Consider the following 18,087-nt stretch of genomic DNA (forward strand, 5'->3'; position numbering starts at 1 on the left):
TCTTGACTATACACAGGAGACTTTAATTACAATCACTGTAAGGCTAATGGCACCTTGCTAGTTCGTAGCCATTAACTTAGCTGAAGGCTATTCTGTCTCTCGGCTAATGAGAGAGAAAGGCTTCGTACATCTAGTCGCTAGCTAGGTCGTCCGTCCAACTGGGCGAGTGCTTGTTCGTATCACGAGACCTGCCTTGTGGTGGCGCTAGGTCTGCGATTACACAGTGGCGACACGCGGGTCCGACATGTACTAAATGGACCGCGGCCGATTTAAACTACCACCTAGCAAGTGTGGTGTCTGGCGGTGACACCACATTCCTCCCCCGCAAATCGGCGAACGGTCGTGAGATAAGGCTTCCGTCCGCTGTGGGGAGGACCCCATGTTGACATATGCGATGAGGTGGGGAGCCTAACAACAGGCGAGGCTGTGCCACCCGCACCCGGCCATTCGGTCTGAGGGGAGCTAGGAAACGCCTGAAAACCTAGTCCAAGGTGCACGTCAACATGCGGTGTATGCGCCCGTAAAGAAACAGGAGGGGCCAAAGGGTCGACCTCCATTGCTTCGGGGTAGCCGACGCGCGATGACGTCATGTGGTCCGGAGTGGGTGGGAGTTCCATGGCGGAGGACAGCTGGTCACGGGAAGCGATCGGCGGCGCGTGACCCTGGGAGGCGCGTGGCGGCTGCAGCGAAGCGTCGAATGCGGGCGGCGCCGACCGGAGTACCGGCGGCTGCGGCGGCGGCGGCGGCGGCGGCGGCTGCTGCGGCGGCGCGTCGCCATGGGGCAAAATGGAAGACATCGTCGGTAACACCTGGGGATGAGGCGAGCCAGTAGATGGGTCCCCAGGGCGCTGACCGGACGGCACCGTCGCTGAAAGCAGACGGGGAGCGGCAGAACCCGTGCGACGACAGAGGCGCAGCTGATTGAGATGCCGACGCACCTCACCAGAGGCCCCCAAAACCAAATACATCGCGCGGCCGAGGCAGCGAAGAATACGCCCTGCGAGCCAACGCCGTGAACCTCGATAGTTGCGATAAAATACAACGTCGCCTGGAGCAAAAGCAGGAGTCTGCCGCTGCAAAGGAACCTGATGCGGCGGATGCAGCAAAGACATCAAGGTGCGATGTGGACGACCGTGGAGCAACTCAGCCAGCGAGCGACCATCTCGGGGTTGAGAGCGATACGAAGACAAAAAGAGCAACAATGCGTCCTCCCGAGAATGCGACTCTTTCAATTTCAACATCTGTGACTTGAAAGTCCGGACCAATCGTTCAGCGGCACCGTTTGACTGAGGCGGAAACGGCGCGGATGTCAGATGTTGAATACCATTGGCCTGGCAAACACTTTGAACATGTCCTTTCTTATTGCAGAAAAAGCAAATAGCTTGGCGTGACGGGCAATGTTCACGCGAATGTTTAGTAGCACACCGCGGGCATGAATTCACTGCATTTGTGGGCTGGCGCGGCACACGAGGCTTAAAGCGCGGCGGCAGCTGCGCTTGTTTGCGCGAGGGCAGTTGACCGGGCAGCGCAGCTCGCCCGGCGTGCCGGTTAATGTGACACACTGCTGGCGAAGTTTCAAAAGAGTCCTGAGCACAGTCAAGTGTGTCTTGTCTATCCAATATGTCTATCACTTGTTGAAGGGAGGGATTAACTAGTTTCAAAATTTGCTCCCGTATGCGAACATCAGAAACGTTTTGTGCAATTGCATCACGTACCATTGTATCTGAATAAGAAAGACCACAGTCACAGTCAAAGGCACAGTCCCTAGTAAGTCCTTGCAATGTTGCTACCCACTCCCTATTAGTTTGACCGGCCGTACGTTTTGTACGAAAAAACGTATACCGTTTGGCAACCACATTAACTGTTTCTTTGAAATAGACATCTAATGCAGACAAAATTTCCTCGTAGGACAGAGTTGCTACGTCGCGCCGGGGAAACAACTTCACTATCACACGGTAGGTGGACACACCGACACAAGAAACAAAAACGGCTGCCGCTCATTACCTCGAATCCTGTAGGCGGCGAGGTGGAAGGCGAATTGACGGGACCACTCTTGCCAGGACTCGTGGGTTGCATCAACGGGTCGGAATTGAGGTGCAACAGCATGCTGTGGCTGCGGTAGCGATGAAGCGGCGGCGGCCGCATCGGTGTGCAGCGCACGTTGACCCTGGACGAGCTGTCCAAGAGCATCCAATAACGCCTGCGTCTGCTGATTCTGCAAGCGATAAAATTCGGACAGTACATCTGGAGAATTTGGCGAAGCCATGACACAAATAAATTAGGGCAAAGTAAAACACAAGATCCTTTGTAGACTCGTCGCCATGTGATGTGTCGGCAGCTGGGCCAACACCTTGTAGGTCGAGATGGCTGAAAATGCACGCTAGACTAACGCAGGTGGGCGTGAAGTACTGGAACAGGCTACGTAATTAATGCTATGAAGAAAAGTACGTAGCTGGATTAATACTTATCTTTAATCAATGATTGTGGTACATCGCTCTTGACTATACACAGGAGACTTTAATTACAATCACTGTAAGGCTAATGGCGCCTTGCTAGTTCGTAGCCATTAACTTAGCTGAAGGCTATTCTGTCTCTCGGCTAATGAGAGAGAAAGGCTTCGTACATCTAGTCGCTAGCTAGGTCGTCCGTCCAACTGGGCGAGTGCTTGTTCGTATCACGAGACCTGCCTTGTGGTGGCGCTAGGTCTGCGATTACACAGTGGCGACACGCGGGTCCGACATGTACTAAATGGACCGCGGCCGATTTAAACTACCACCTAGCAAGTGTGGTGTCTGGCGGTGACACCACAAACGTCATATTTGATAGTTCAGTGGTAACTGAAAATGCCCCATAAATGAAAAAAAAACAGTATTAACAACAAATCTCGAAAAAAGAGTAAGCCAAACTCCGGTTAACGAAATAAATTAATCCTGCAGAACATCCAAGATACTGTGTTTTTCATTTATAGTAATTATTAAGTTGGTCTAGCAACAAACGATAGAAGAATCAATTAAAATGAAACACATTGTAATCTTCAGTTCTTCTATAGCATACGCTATTCTGGGATCTCTATTGGCACACTACACGAACTGATCTTTCGAACATACTGACAGACGCGAACAACAAGCAACAGTAGATACAAAGTAGTCCTACGAAGTTACCGTATTAATAAATACACCCTTATACTCATCTCCAAGCTGTAGACACCATGATTTTTAACAAATAGTGACCGAGGGCTGTTTTTCTTTAAATTGAAACGAAGATAGTTTAAGATGCGTCAAAATTCAAATTTTCGTTCATAATCATACCAACATTTTACCAAATTTGCCACTACTTCGTTACAGTACAGTATGAAAGTACTGCCGCTAAATTATCTTAAGAAAATAATTTTATATTTAATAATAAACTGAATAAATTGATGCGAAAAGAATGTTTAATTCTAAATTATTTTGTAATGAATCCGTTTAAGAGACAGGAAAAAGCTCACTCTTTATACAGACAAGTGGTACAACGATAGTAGAGTGCAGAGCCCTATGACAAAAGTAATCTGTACCAATTCCTCCCACGGTAGAATCAAATTGGGCCCCGTGATAAATAATGTCTGCCATAGAGCGGCGACTGACTGCCACACAATACGTTAACAGAGGATAAAATGTTCGTTTTCTGTGCTCTATTATGGGTAACTTCCACAGTCTAAATTTAGAACAGAGCCACACGGACCTGTTCCAGAGTTGATGCTGACTGGATTATTGTAAGCTGACAGCGTCGCTAATGATATGCGACTCGATTAGGTGATTCTGTGTTGGTACAGATTCTCGACTTAACGCTACAGAAACGATGCCGTGCTACTTACGTCCTGAAGACTCAATTCCCCGAGGAAAAATATACGGAGTACCAAGTTCCGGTAATGATTCGCATTGCGGCAGAGCTTGTGCGTTTATTTCCCTAGTAACGCCTACCACGGGATGTTCATTGTTGAGAATGACGCGTACATTTTTTCTTAGTTATCAACGCTCTGAGTGTGCCTTGAAATGAAAGACACTAACTACATATTTTGGGATGCATAGATTAGAGTGATTTCACAAACGCTCCTCAGAAAGACGTGTCAGAACTGAATTGTCCGCTACCGACTACGGCAACGTCATTATTATCCGATGAGAGAAGCAACTTACAACGCAAATCAAGGAATCGAGAGTGCACTGACAATCATGGTTTCAGAATGCGTTTTGGAACAAATAGGCCTACAAAGTTAGTGGTTGGGAAAGTAAACTAACAAATACGCCTACATTTCGGAAATAGTGCAAGACACACCAAAATCAAAGAAAATTAAGTGAGAACTTTATTTACTATGGATAGTAAGACACTACGAAATCGTTAGCAACGAAGGAGTAGACTTAACAAAGAAGCAACTTACAGAAGGCTATAACATCGTTACCATATGTTGATTTTATAACTGAGATATTGCGATTATAGCGGTGAGTGGCTCAAACTCTGTAACAAAGAGCAGAAGTCTATTCTAGACCGTGAGTCGACCAGGAGAAAGTGAGCAAACATCCTGTGACGCCCATAATATGAGAGTTTGGAAAAAAGAAGCTATCCTGCACTATCCTAGATTTTGGGAGTTTGTGAACATTTTCAAATTGAGAAGGACGACTACATCGCGCTGTATTGTCATGGAATAGGCCTAAGCAAGTTTGATGTCGTCAATCAATCGCAATTCAAAAACAAATAGTGTTGAGTATACAGGGCGGTTATAACTAAACTTCCGCTAATTGAGAGGGACCCCCATGACAGACGAGTGATTGTAGTGTAACATTTATATCGATTAGAAGTAGGTTTATTTTGAGTAATTGTGTATCTGCACTTTATGAAGTGTACGTTCTGTGTTGTTTGAACTCCTTGATGGACGGTAAGAAAATTAAGAGTTTTGTTATGTATATACGATAAAAGCAAAAGAATATGTTGAAATTTTAAATTATTGTAATATGAATATGTTTATGAAAGAAGTGTGTTCGTTAAAAGCTGGTTTATCCTTAGGGCACTGGTATTTGTAACATCTAAGCGCTGTAGGGAAGTCCCTCCGCAACGAAAGTGGCATGGCGAGACGTAAAAGGTGGGTTTGGCGGTCGAACTAAGCGGCTCCTTTGTGTGAACAGCATGCAGTATGTGGCTAGTCTTCGCACGGTACACCTCGACGGTGCTAAGAGAGGCAATTGGAAGCTGCATTAGAATGAATTTGCCTCGGATGTGGATCTGGTTATTATTTGGTAGTCAGGGAATAATGGAATGGCTCTAACATGTTGAAAATCCGACGCCAAGAAGAGATTTTATAGAGCATTCGCTCATCAAGAGTCGTGAGTACAGTTAGCCACCACTGCGCCTGCCACTAATCTTCGCCACTGCTTCACAGACTTCATACGTTCAGTTATGTAATGTGTATTAGCATGGACCAGTTAATTAGTGCGTTGTTTCAATAATAATCACGTAAAATGTCAATTAGTGTTCGAAACCATAACTTCAATCCTGATCACGAACCTACGCAGGGTCCTCACCAAAGTGGTACTAAAACCGAGTATCCTGATTCAAAAGAATAATTCTGACATTCATGTGTTTAGAAGTGATTTTTTGTCTAAAGTAAAGTGAGTAGCAAAAGTTAAAGTAAGAGTAAAATGAGGATGTTTTGTTTATGGACTACTCCAAGAGAAATTGTTAAGGTAGAAAGTTTAATTGTAAAAATTTAAATATCAACCAATAGGAAAGTGAAAACAATTATTTAAAAGCTTAAACCATAAAAGTGAAGTTGGATACGGTTTTGCTAAAGTATCCTTAGTATATTATAAAATATGGTTTTTCAGGATTACAGTGCAAGATCGTGTAAATATTATTGCCAAGAATACCTGCTTCACAGGTGATTAAAGTACAAATACGTATAAAGCTTTAATGAACCGATTTACGGTAGTACTATCAGACTTGAAGTTATGCACATTTCCGAAGATAGTGTAGATTTAGTACCCATCATCAATGATTCCTTTTGAAGTTAATTAAGCCCAGTGTTGCATTTTATTACTTCACAGAGTAATTTAATTGAACGATTAGCTTTTAGAGATAGTTTTCGCTTTGCAATCATCAGAGAACCTTGGCTAGTGAAACTATACCAGTTTATGGGTCCCCATCATATTCTTCTCCTATTAGGAAAGAATATTGCGATATGCGGAGAAGCTTAAACAGTGCACTTAAGATATTATTTATCTTTATTTGTGTTATTCATGTCAGCCAAGATAGAAGACCCTCATGTCCAAAATTAGTTCTGCACTTCATGCAGTGATGTTTCAGTATTTTGATTAAGTAATGCTAATGATTGTGGCCGTCATTATTATGAGGTCTGTGCAATTTTTTCTCCCCATAAAATACTGGTGGGTGTGTTATTGGTCCGATACCGTTTTCCATTAGACAAACGCACGGTCGAATTTTTAAAGCCTTTCAGAGGGTACAATTAGCGTGTTTCACGGCACGTTAGTGTTATAGTAGGACAAAGAAACTTTGTGGAAACATTTGAAAGACCATGCGGAAGAGAAATAAGTTACAAACGTTGCCCAATATGATGACCATCTGCGTTCATGACAGCCTTGGAATCGGACTAAAGATTACTCAACTCCTGCCTGAAACATCTCAAGTGCGATGTGGACCATGAATGTTTCGCTGTCTGACAAAGCTCGTACACTTTTTGAACATCGCGCGTTGTCTCCAGCGTTCTCAGCCATAGTAACAGAAACTTCTTTAACAGTTTGTGGCGCAAATGACCGCCAGCCTTTCCGGGGGATATTACCAAATCGCAAGTTATTTCTAAATTCTGAATCATGTTTTTCAGTCCAGGTGCGGAAAGAGGACCTCTCTGTGTTAGTTTAATGCGTCGATAGTCGAGAAGAGCAGCAGAACTGTTGCTGTTGTTTTGATTAAACAGCTTTAGTGTGGAAAGCCCCGCTCAGCTTGTCCAGATCCATGCTGGCTGATTGCAACTGTAATGCTCGCTGATGCTTGTATGTATTATCAGCCGAACGTCATCTGAGCCTAACGGCAAGCAATGGCACTAACACTATTAATAAGGCAAACCTGCCGCACGCAATCTGAACATTATTCACATGGTGTTCGGTAGCCATGTGGTAATTAGTTTCCCGTCTACACCGCTTCAAGTAGCGGAAGTTTAATTATAACCACCCTGTACCACTCGAAAGACGAATTACATACATTATTCGTCCCTGATTCCCTAGTGCGGGCACAGAAAGGAATCAACTGTCCACCGATACAAACGTTTGACCACATACAAACTAAGGTGCAGAATGTAACAGCTAATGGAATTAACTTCTAACACAACCTGGTATCATATTTGGTTGATAACTATTCCTATTATATAGAACAATTACTGAAAGCATAAATGTCTAATGTGTGTTCGTCTGTGGGTCTCTGAGAGGCGGTGAGTGATAGAGTGCTGATAATATTCAGAGTCAGCATAACGGAACAACAATAATGTAAATGATGAGCAATTTGTCATACACCAACATAGTGTGTTACAATTGTAAACTAACTGCCATGTTCCATAGCACAGCGAGATATCCTAACCTAAAAATACTAACACAAAGTAGTAAACTGTCACTTTCGATACCACAGCAAGAGAACATAATTATTGACTATGAAATCTGGAAAAACAAACTGACTAGTAAGTACGACGTGGACTTAGGAAGAAATGGCTCGTGGAAGGCCTATCTCTATCTACGAATGTGACTGTTTAATCTATAAATGTTCTTTATCAAATGACAGCCGAATACGAGGGCGTGTCTCAGATTTTTTTTTGAAATCTCTTAAAAGCTTCTTAAATGAAACAAACTTTATTAACTTTCTATATTGTTTTTCTTCACATCTGCATATTTATTTCCCAGCATGATCACCATGACGACGAACACATTTCTTTCAACGACACCACAGTTAGTTGACATCGTCACTGTAGAATGTTTGACTTTGTTGATGGAGCCCTAACCTCACCTCTGCTTGCATCACTTCATCACTATCAAAGTGAAATGGTCGAAGGCAGTCCTACATCAGTAAGTGTTACGATGCTGTATTTATACAATGTCTGTATCTTAAGAATACAATGTCCCTCAGACATGCAAGCATGTTTGCATGCATGCACGATCGATGACAATGAACCAAACCGTCTAACTGACGCACATGTCGCAGCTCTGATGTGTGGTCTGCCGCTGTCTTGCTGAAGGAGATGGTCATCCGTGTGTGGACGAACTCTGCGGTTACCAACTCCATTACAGCACGCCGTTTCTCACGCACCGCCATACTTACCGTACACACCTCCATGTTACACGATTCAATACGGAGCGCTCGGCAAAGGGTGCAACTTGCGTCAACGATGCGGGAAAGTCGACCGAGAACACAATAAAAAATAACTTTTCAGCAGGCCCTCTTACATGACAGATTCCGAATAGCCCTACAAGCTCAACAGGCTTAGTATCGGTGAGGGACAGTCCGATCGGTGCGTTTATTGTGCATCATATGCGAGTAATAAAAATATCGCCAGAAAAATTTGCCGTTACCAGGAGAGATCAATCCAATACCGTGTGGTAACATCGCCGAATGTCTCGATAGAGGATTCAATTTGGAGAGGAAGAGAGTCTACATCTACATTTGTACTCCACAAGCCACCCAACGCTGTGTGGCGGAGGGCACTTTACGTGCCACTGTCATTACCTCCCATTCCTTTTCCAGCCGCGTATGGTTCGCGGCAAGAACGACTGTCTGAAAGCCTCCGTGCCCGCTCTAATCTCTCTAATTTTACATTCGTGATCTCCTCGGGAGATATAAGTAGGGGGAAGCAATATATTCGATACCTCATCCAGAAACGCACCCTCTCGAAACCTGGCGAGCAATCTACACCGTGATGCAGAGCGCCTCTCTTGCAGAGTCTGCCACTTGAGTTTGTTAAACATCTCCGTAACGCTATCACGCTTACCAAATAACCCTGTGACGAAACGCCCCTTCTTTGTATCTTCTCTACCTCCTCCGTCAACCCGATCTGGTACGGATCTCACACTGATGAGCAATACTCAAGTATAGGTCGATCGAGTGTTTTGTAAGCCACCTCCTTTGTTGATGGACTACATTTTCTAAGGACTCTCCCAATGAATCTCAACCTGGTACCCGCCTTACCAACAATTAATTTTATATGATCATTCCACTTCAAATCGTTCCGCACGCATACTCCCAGATATTTTACAGAAGTAACTGCTACCAGTGTTTGTTCCGCTATCATATAATCATACAATAAAGGATCCTTCTTTCTGTGTATTCGCAATACATTACATTTGTCTATGTTAAGGGTCAGTTGCCACTCCCTGCACCAAGTGCCTATCCGCTGCAGATCTTCCTGCATTTCGCTACAATTTTCTATTGCTGCAACTTCTCTGTATACTACAGCATCATCCGCGAAAAGCAGCATGGAACTTCCGACACTATCTACTAGGTCATTTATATATATTGTGAAAAGCAATGGTCCCATAACACTCCCCTTTGGCACGCCAGAGGTTACTTTAACGTCTATAGACGTCTCTCCATTGATAACAACATGCTGTGTTCTGTGTGCTAAAAACTCTTCAATTCAGCCACACAGCTGGTCTGATATTCCGTAGGCTCTTACTTTGTTTATCAGGCGACAGTGCGGAACTGTATCGAACGCCTTCCGGAAGTCAAGAAAAATAGCATCTACCTGGGAGCCGATATCTAATATTTTCTGGGTCTCATGAACAACTAAAGCGAGTTGGGTCTCACACGATCGCTGTTTCCGGAATCCATGTTGATTCCTACAGAGTAGATTCTGAGTTTCCAAAAACGACATGATACTCGAGCAAATAACATGTTCCAAAATTCTACAACAGATCGACGTCAGAGATATAGGTCTATAGTTTTGCGCATCCGCGCGACGACCCTTCTTGAAGACTGGGACTACCTGTGCTCTTTTCCAATCATTTGGAACCTTCCGTTCCTCTAGAGACTTGCGGTACACGGCTGTTAGAAGGGGGGCAAGTACTTTCGCGTACTCTGTGTAGAATCGAATTGGTATCCCGTCAAGTCCAGTGGACTTTCCTCTGTTGAGTGATTCCGGTTGCTTTTTTATTCCAGGAGAGATCAATCCAATACCGTGTGGTAACATCGCCGAATGTCTCGATAGAGAATTCAATTTGGAGACGGAGAGAGTCCACATGTGTTGTGCTGTTATGTCTGCTTCTTCAAGAACTCGGGTTTTCTTTAACACCAGTCAAGTACAAAAAAATCACAGAAAATAAAAATCGCGACCCCTCTTCAACAGAAGAAACACAAATACGTCTGGCGGTGGATACCCACTTGCTAATAATGTATTCTGGAAATTCATTGACTAATTCAAACGTTAGTGCTGGAAAACAGGGCAGCACTGCAATGCGAACCACTTTCTCGCTTGCGTTGGCACGGCGGGCCCGCATCTCGTGGTCGTGCGGTAGCGTTCTCGCTTCCCACGCCCGGGTTCCCGGGTTCGATTCCCGGCGGGGTCAGGGATTTTCTCAGCCTCGTGATGGCTGGGTGTTGTGTGCTGTCCTTAGGTTAGTTAGGTTTAAGTAGTTCTAAGTTCTAGGGGACTGATGACCATAGATGTTAAGTCCCATAGTGCTCAGAGCCATTTGGCACGGCGGCGGTGCACTCACGGAAAGCACAGTGTGTTGTCGAATATAGTCGGCACCGCATTAGGGAAGTAGACGTCTCCGTATGTAAGCAAAACGTCGACGGCAGGGAACAACAGAAACCATAACAGTGTCCAGAAAATGACGTAGAATCCCGAAGTGTCTTAAATAAGTCCACCATAGATCAGGTAGTGCACGTCAGCGAGCTGAGAGAAGTGCGGTCTACACGGAAATCCTTGGATTTGCCGCTATTGTTCACCCACGCCATCTGGTGCTGGTGTACGTATCGCATCGCAGCTTGCCCAGTGACCTCGCCACCGTATAGGTAGGTAGTTCTGTAGATTGATCTATCGCTACATCCGGCGGGATTTCAAGAGAAGAGCAATTTGTCGCTCAAACACCAATGTCTTAAAACTCAATCGTCAACGAAAGGAAGACGAGTTTTTTGGACACCGTGTAGCCCTACCAGTACCGATTTACACCTGCAGGCGTCTAGCTACCGCCATCTTCCGCAAACTGTGAGTTTATTTAAAAATTCACTACACAGGGCTTATGTATTGCCCGATAGTTACCGCCTACAGAGTTAACTGGTGCTCTTAGAACAAATATTCCGTAAGAATCGACGTACAAAACCTCAAATTACTCCCTTGCAGTACTCTGAAAACACAGACTCGTAACATTTTGGGACCAAACATCAGTTTCTTGAGTCACAATCGTGGCACTAAATTCGAACAAAGAGTGAACATCACGAGTCTGTCTTGCGAGAAGGGAAGTGGAGCCAAACTTTTCTTTTATATGTCCGACTTGTCTCTGTTGAATACGTACAGTGTCCATAAAACAATACTCAGTCAGAGAAGACAAAAATGTGGTGTCACCGCAAGGGACTCCACTGGATAGGTCGTAGGCTTCAAATCGGCCGCAGTCCATCAGTACACATCGGACCCGCGAGTCGCCACTCGGCTGATCTTATGAGACAAGCTAGCGCACTGGCTAGTTCAACAGCCGACTTTAATAGGAATGGTTCACTTGTTATAACTTCAGAGATCTCATTTGCAGAGACGCCAGTTAGCATAGCCTTCAGCTAAGTCAGGCGCCACATACAGTTTATGCATTGACAACTGATCTAAATGTGTGAAGCAATCAGAATTGTAAAGAAGTATTCGCAGTTCGGTCTATAACTGCACTTGTAAATATTATTGTACAAAGTAAAGATCGACGGTCACCGCTGATGCTGAATTAAAGCTAAGTATTTAATTGTATTCCTGTCTACTAACTTTCTAATCACCTAAGATGTTCCAGATACATTCCGTCAAGTATAGTTCATTGATCTTCACGTCAGCCTACGTGATCAACGCGTGCAATTAATGGCCACACCTCGTGATCAGTCAAACTGAGTGACTCAGCCCGGTCGCCCCTTTTTCCATGAGGCCCATAGTTCCGCTTCATATATACCAAAAGATGTATGTTGGTTACCGAATAAATATAGCAGACGTAATTTTTAAAATGTCCGGCTACCGGGCTACGAAAAGCGTGAAAAATTTTCATTTGGTAAATACCTCTTAGACTCCAGGTGGAATATTTGTTTCAGTTCCCAAAACATATCGATCCGACGCCTAAATAAAGACACCTAACAAGACTGTGCAAAGTTTGTATTAAACACGAAGCAAGCAGTGAAACGACAACTACCATACGAAGCAGGACTATTAAGTCTCAGTCAGAGTTGTGGGCTTTTCCTATTAGAAATTCTTTCAAGGGGAGCATTTATTCTTGCGTTTAAATTTTTTTGCTGACACTGTCTACTTTTAGGAGTCATGTAATTGCTTCTGTAAAAGACACACCTGAATATGTCTAAGAAGATTTTTATTTGTAGGCACGTACGTATTATATATATATAATTTAATTCCTCTTCATTTATATATATACATAGAAATAAAGAGGAATTAAATTAATGTTGGCTTTGAGAAGAGCTGTCTCGTGTGCGACAAATAAGCGTACAGCTACGTAAAACGAATCCACATGTTGACTTGTATTGTGACTGTCTCGCTCATCACGCTGTCCCGGTTAATAAACGTCGTCTCCAACCAACCGCTTGTCAGCAGCTCGTGGTCTAGCGGCTAATATTGCTGCCCCTGCATCACGGGGTCCCGTTTAGATTCACGGCAGGGTCCGGATTTTCGCTGCACGGGGACTGGGTGTTTGTGTAGTCCTTATCATTTCATCATCATTCGGGAAAGTGGCGAGACTGGACAGAGTAAAGATTGGGAATTTTTACGGGCGCTGATACCCATGCAGTTGAGCGCCCCACAAATCAAATACCATCATCATCGTCATCATCATCCAAACGCTTGAGCACGGATTTCGTGGAGCTAAATGGTACGGTAAAGGGTTAAGCGAACTCTGGAAGGCAAAACACAAAACCAATGAAGAAGAAAGCTGCAAGGAGAGAGATATAAGGTCAGCGGCCTTCTACCATAAATGGGAAATATTTCTTCAAAAATTGCAAGAGTAATTAAGAAGTATAAAGTGGATACCATCTCCCTTCCACTGGCTAAGACGGCAGGTTTTCAGGGACTTGTGAACGTGACCTGCTTTTGCGAAAGATGGGTGTATTCGAAATTCCTCGCGAGTGTGGTAAAAGATACGTATGATAAACAATACGTAGTGAAAAACATGCGTTGCGTTGAACATAGGTGATACACTCTCCTACTACTGCCCAACAAATTTGCAGTGGCTGGACATTTCATTTCCACTGGTCATTTCATTCATTACGGGAAAGTTGAGATACTGGCCACAGCCTCATCCTTCTAGGATGCAGAGATCTAGGAAGCTGTAGAAATACAAATGAGACGAGATTTTCTGGCTCGACAAATCATGGAAGCCCCTCACTTCACGTCTACGCTCTCAAATGTAATATTGTTGTAAATCTTCACTGCTTGGTATTCCATTCCCATTGCATTACAGAACAGAGTTGCTGCTGAACTTAAAGAATTGCAAGACAGCTATTGCGCCCATACAATTTAGTCAGTGGGCAAGTCCACTGGTTTTAATCCCCAAACCTTCAGGTCGCACTCGCCTCTGTGTTGACGCGTATCTTCAGATACCAGTAGATGAAGAATCTCAATTCGTGTGTGTTGTGAACACTCATTGGAGCTTGTTTAAATATTTGCCGTTGCCTTTTGGCAGTGTTTCCACACCCGCCATTTTCCAACGGTATTTGGAACAGCTGGCTGCTCAAGTACCAAACTGTTCAAACGATATTGTCGTAGCAGGTCGCACACCTGAAGAACACATTGCAAATTTACGTATTTTGTTTCGTGTGTTATTTGATGCAGGACTAAAGTGTAGACTGGACAAAAAATAACTACTATTTTCGGTTCATACCGAATCCTACAGAATTCACAGCTCCATTGTATCGCTTGCGTCCAAAGAACATCCTCTTTGTTTGTACAGATGAGTAGCAAGAAGTTTTTATAAACTTGAACATTCATTGCTCAGTGACAGATGCTTGGTTCACTTTGATCTTGACGAACCAGTTGTATTGCAAGCTGACGCATTCTCTTACGGAATCAGTGCAGTGTTTTCGCGCAGATTTGGAGATAAAGACAGGCCTATTGCTATCGCATCATAAGTGTTGTCCAAAGATCAGTATAACAATTAACAAATACAGAAAGAGCCGGCGGGAGTGGCCGATCGGTTCTGGGCGCTACAGTCTGGAACCGCGCGACCACTACGGTCGCAGGTTCCAATCCTGCCTTGGAAATGGATGTGTGTGATCTCCTTAGGTTAGTTAGGTTTAACTAGTTCTAAGTTCTAGGTGACTGATGACCGCAGCAGTTAAGTCCCATAGTGCTCAGAGCCAAATACAGAAAGAGGCATTGGCTATTGCGTATGGTGTCACCTAATTCCACCACTATTTGTACGGCAGAAAAATCTACTTAGTAACGGATCACAAGCTATTGCAGTTCCTGCACGAACTGCCCAAAAACGGGAATTTTGTATCCGGCCTGGAAGGCGGCGCGTGGGTCTGCTCCTGGAAACTGAAACGTTGGCCGAATGAAGTAGGAGCAGGTGAGGTAAAACACGTTGGTACTGCGTTTAAAATTATAGATGTTTACTAGGGGCAAAAACAAGTTAATAAATGGTTACATAACTTTGCGTACATCCCATCGTGAATAGTTCAAAGTCTCAATGGCAAGTCAACACACATTGTAGTTTAAGCGATGTTCCAAGCCGTCTGTTCTCAATGAAATGGGCAGAATTTGGAGCGGAGCTCATAGATCTGGACAGCACCGACTAGAGGGCGCTGTCATCGGTGTCTGTTGTAGTGCCAGCCTATAAACTTTAATATGCTGTGGCATTGTTGCTATCGATACCACATCCCTCCCCCCTGAAACGATGCACCGTCGTTGAGTATGGTTTCCGACGGCGGGTGGTGGGACCCAGGGGCGGCGCAGCTGTGGGGGCGGACAGCGGAATTGCCAGGGTGTGCTGTCCACCCGCGACTCCGAATTGCTTGGGAGCGGGTGAGGAAAACGCCCCGTGGAAAACCTGCCCAGGCCGCGCACCGCTACTGGGTATGTTCGGAGGAGGAGGCGGAGTTACGATCTCCATGGGCGACGGCGGCGGCGGCGGCGGCGGCATCGGCGGTGGTATGACAGCAACCTCAGCGTCCATCGGTTCCGGCACTTGCGGAGGAACACGGCGGCGGCAGCGGCGGCCAGAGGAGGGCCGTGGTGGCGGCGAGAGGCGCCCGTCCGGTGCAGGTGACCGGACCAGAAGCGGCGACGACAGCATTCGCGTCCGCGGCGGAGGCGCAAGCGGAGGAGGAGCCGTCGGTGGAGCCGTGGGCTGAGGCGGCGGAAGCGGCGAAGCCTCCACTTCTGCCAGAAAACAACCAGCGCCAGAAAACCGAGGACGGCACAAACGAATCTTGTTCCGGTGTCGCTTGACAGTGGCGGAGGGACTAAAATGACAAATAAGGCGCGGCCAAGCTGGCAGAGAATGCGGCCCTGCTCCCAGCGCTGCCTGACAGAGAAAACGCGATAGAACACCAAAGCATGTGGCGCCAAGCCAGAACGAGGTGAAGCAGCGGGAGCAAGCGGCGGCGGGTGCAATAGCTGCAGGAGCGACCGATGGGCGCAGCCGTGTAGCAATTGCGCTGGGGAACGGGTGCCGCGCGGCTGAGAGCGATAGGAAGCAAGTCAAGTCCAGAGTGCGCGCTCGCGGGTGTGCGTGGCACGCAACTTCCTCATCTGCGACTTAAACGTGCGCACAAAGCGTTCAGCCTCACCGTTCAACTGGGGGTGGAACGGGACTGAGGTCAGATGGCGAATGCCATTAGCAGCACAGAACGCTTCAAACTTTGAGGACACGAATTGGGGGCCATTGTCGGAGACAATAACTTCAGGAAGGCCCTCAATGCAATAAATAGACGTCAAAGCCCAAATAGTACTGGCAGATGTAGTAGAAGACATGGGTACAACAAAAGGAAAGTTGCTGTACGCATCAATAACTATCAACCAGTGGGTGTTCCAGAAAGGACCCGCAAAATCAATATGAACGCGCTGCCAAGGCGCAGTAGGTGTCAGCCACGCAAAGAAGCGCTGGCGGGGAGCAGACTGATGCTCCGCGCAAGAGCGACAGTTAGCAAGCAAATTCTCGATTTGTTTATCAATGCCGACCCAAGTGCAGTGACGAAGAGCTAATTGCTTCGTCCGCATGATACCCCAAAGACCAGCGTGCAGCAATCGGAGAATTTCCGAATGCAATGAAAGAGGTACAACCACTCGAGACTGAGCATTGTCAGTTCGTAACAAGATAACGCCGTGGTATACAGACAAGTTGTGACGTTGCGCAAAGTAACGTCGAACAACTGGATCTCGAATCTGCGTAGTAGATGCAGGCCATTGAGTACGAATATACTGCAAAAGAATCTGCAAAGAAGCATCGGCGGCTGTCGCGGAAGCAATGCAACGAAAATCCACCGGAAAAAGCATCAGCTAATTCCTTATCTTGCGAATCAATAAACATGCAGGACAGTTCAGAAGAATCAAACACTTCATCAGGACCGATAGGTAGACGAGACAAAGCATCAGCATTGCCATACTGGGCCGTAGGCCGAAACAAGATTTCGTAACTGTAGTAAAACAAAAACAAAGACTAACGTTGCAATTTTTGTGCAGTATGGGCCGGAACTGGCTTTGACGGGTGGAATAACGACGTCAAAGGCTTATGGTCGGTGACCAAATAGAACTTGCGACCGTACAGATAATCATGAAACTGAGTTACTCCATATGCAATAACTAAGGCTTCTTTCTCGATATGAGAATAGTTTTTCTGGGCAGAATTGAGCAACTTAGACGCAAAAGCGATTGAGCGATCGACAGAATTAATGCGGTGCGAGAGAACCGCTCCGATGCCGTGAGAGAATGCATCGACAGCCAAAACAACTGGTTTGGAGTTATCGAAAGGAATAAAACAGCGATCACTCAACAAAGGAGATTTGAACTTGTCGAAAGCAGTCTCACATTCCGAAGACCAAACAAAAGGAACGTTCTTACGCCGAAGGCGATGCAAAGTCGCTGAAATCTGCGCTGCATTTGGTATAAACCGAATATGTCATTTTGCTCAACACAGACTGAAGTTCTTTCAAGTTCCTGGGTGCTGGCAAGTCTCTAATCACACTGAGATGTGACGGCGAGGGGTGGATACCCTGTCCGTTAATCATATGTCCTAAATACTGAATCTCAGTGTGAAAAAAATTGCATTTGTCTCTGTTACACTTTAGTCCTGCCTGCAAAAGTACAGTAAATAAGGCACGCAAATTCTGCATATGTTCGTCAGGGGTGCGGCCTGATACGACTATATCGTCCCGGTAATTGGAACAACCAGGGACAGTGGCACACAACTGCTGCAAGTAAGACCGAAAAGTAGCAGGAGCCGAAGCACAACCGAGCGGAAGGTGGCGAAACTTGAACAATCCAAGGTGCGTGTTTATCACAAAATAGCGCTCCGACTGTTCGTCGAGTGGAATCTGAAAGTATGCGTCCCCCAAGTCAATCTTGGATAAGAATTTTCCCGCACCAAGCTTATCAAAAACGTCTGCAGGTCGCGGTAAGGGAAATGTAGCTACCACTGTCTGGAGATTTACTGTAGACTTGAAGTCAGCACAAATACCGAGACGACCGTTTGGTTTCTTCACACACACTGTAGGCGAAGCCCATGGCGTAGCAGAAAGAGGTTCAATTATACCACTGTCTTGCAAATGCTTAAGTTCAGCAGCTACGGCGTCGCGCAGTTCGAGCGGTATCGGGCGTGCGCGCCGGAAAACAGGCATGACATTGTCTTTAACTGCAACATGCGCTGCGGAATC

General features: G+C 45.6%; 1 long non-coding RNA gene across 1 annotated transcript in view; it reads right to left on the minus strand.

Moving 5' to 3' along the window:
* Positions 1-2,452: 2,452 nt before the first annotated feature.
* LOC126461434 (uncharacterized) overlaps positions 2,453-18,087 on the minus strand; it is a 34,140-nt gene continuing 18,505 nt past the window's right edge. Inside the window, exon 2 of the long non-coding RNA XR_007585947.1 lies at positions 2,453-2,776. This is a non-coding gene — a long non-coding RNA (uncharacterized LOC126461434). The remainder of the gene's footprint in view (positions 2,777-18,087) is intronic.

The sequence above is a fragment of the Schistocerca serialis genome, chromosome 1 (genome assembly GCF_023864345.2).
Source record: "Schistocerca serialis cubense isolate TAMUIC-IGC-003099 chromosome 1, iqSchSeri2.2, whole genome shotgun sequence".
NCBI lineage: Eukaryota > Metazoa > Arthropoda > Insecta > Orthoptera > Acrididae > Schistocerca > Schistocerca serialis.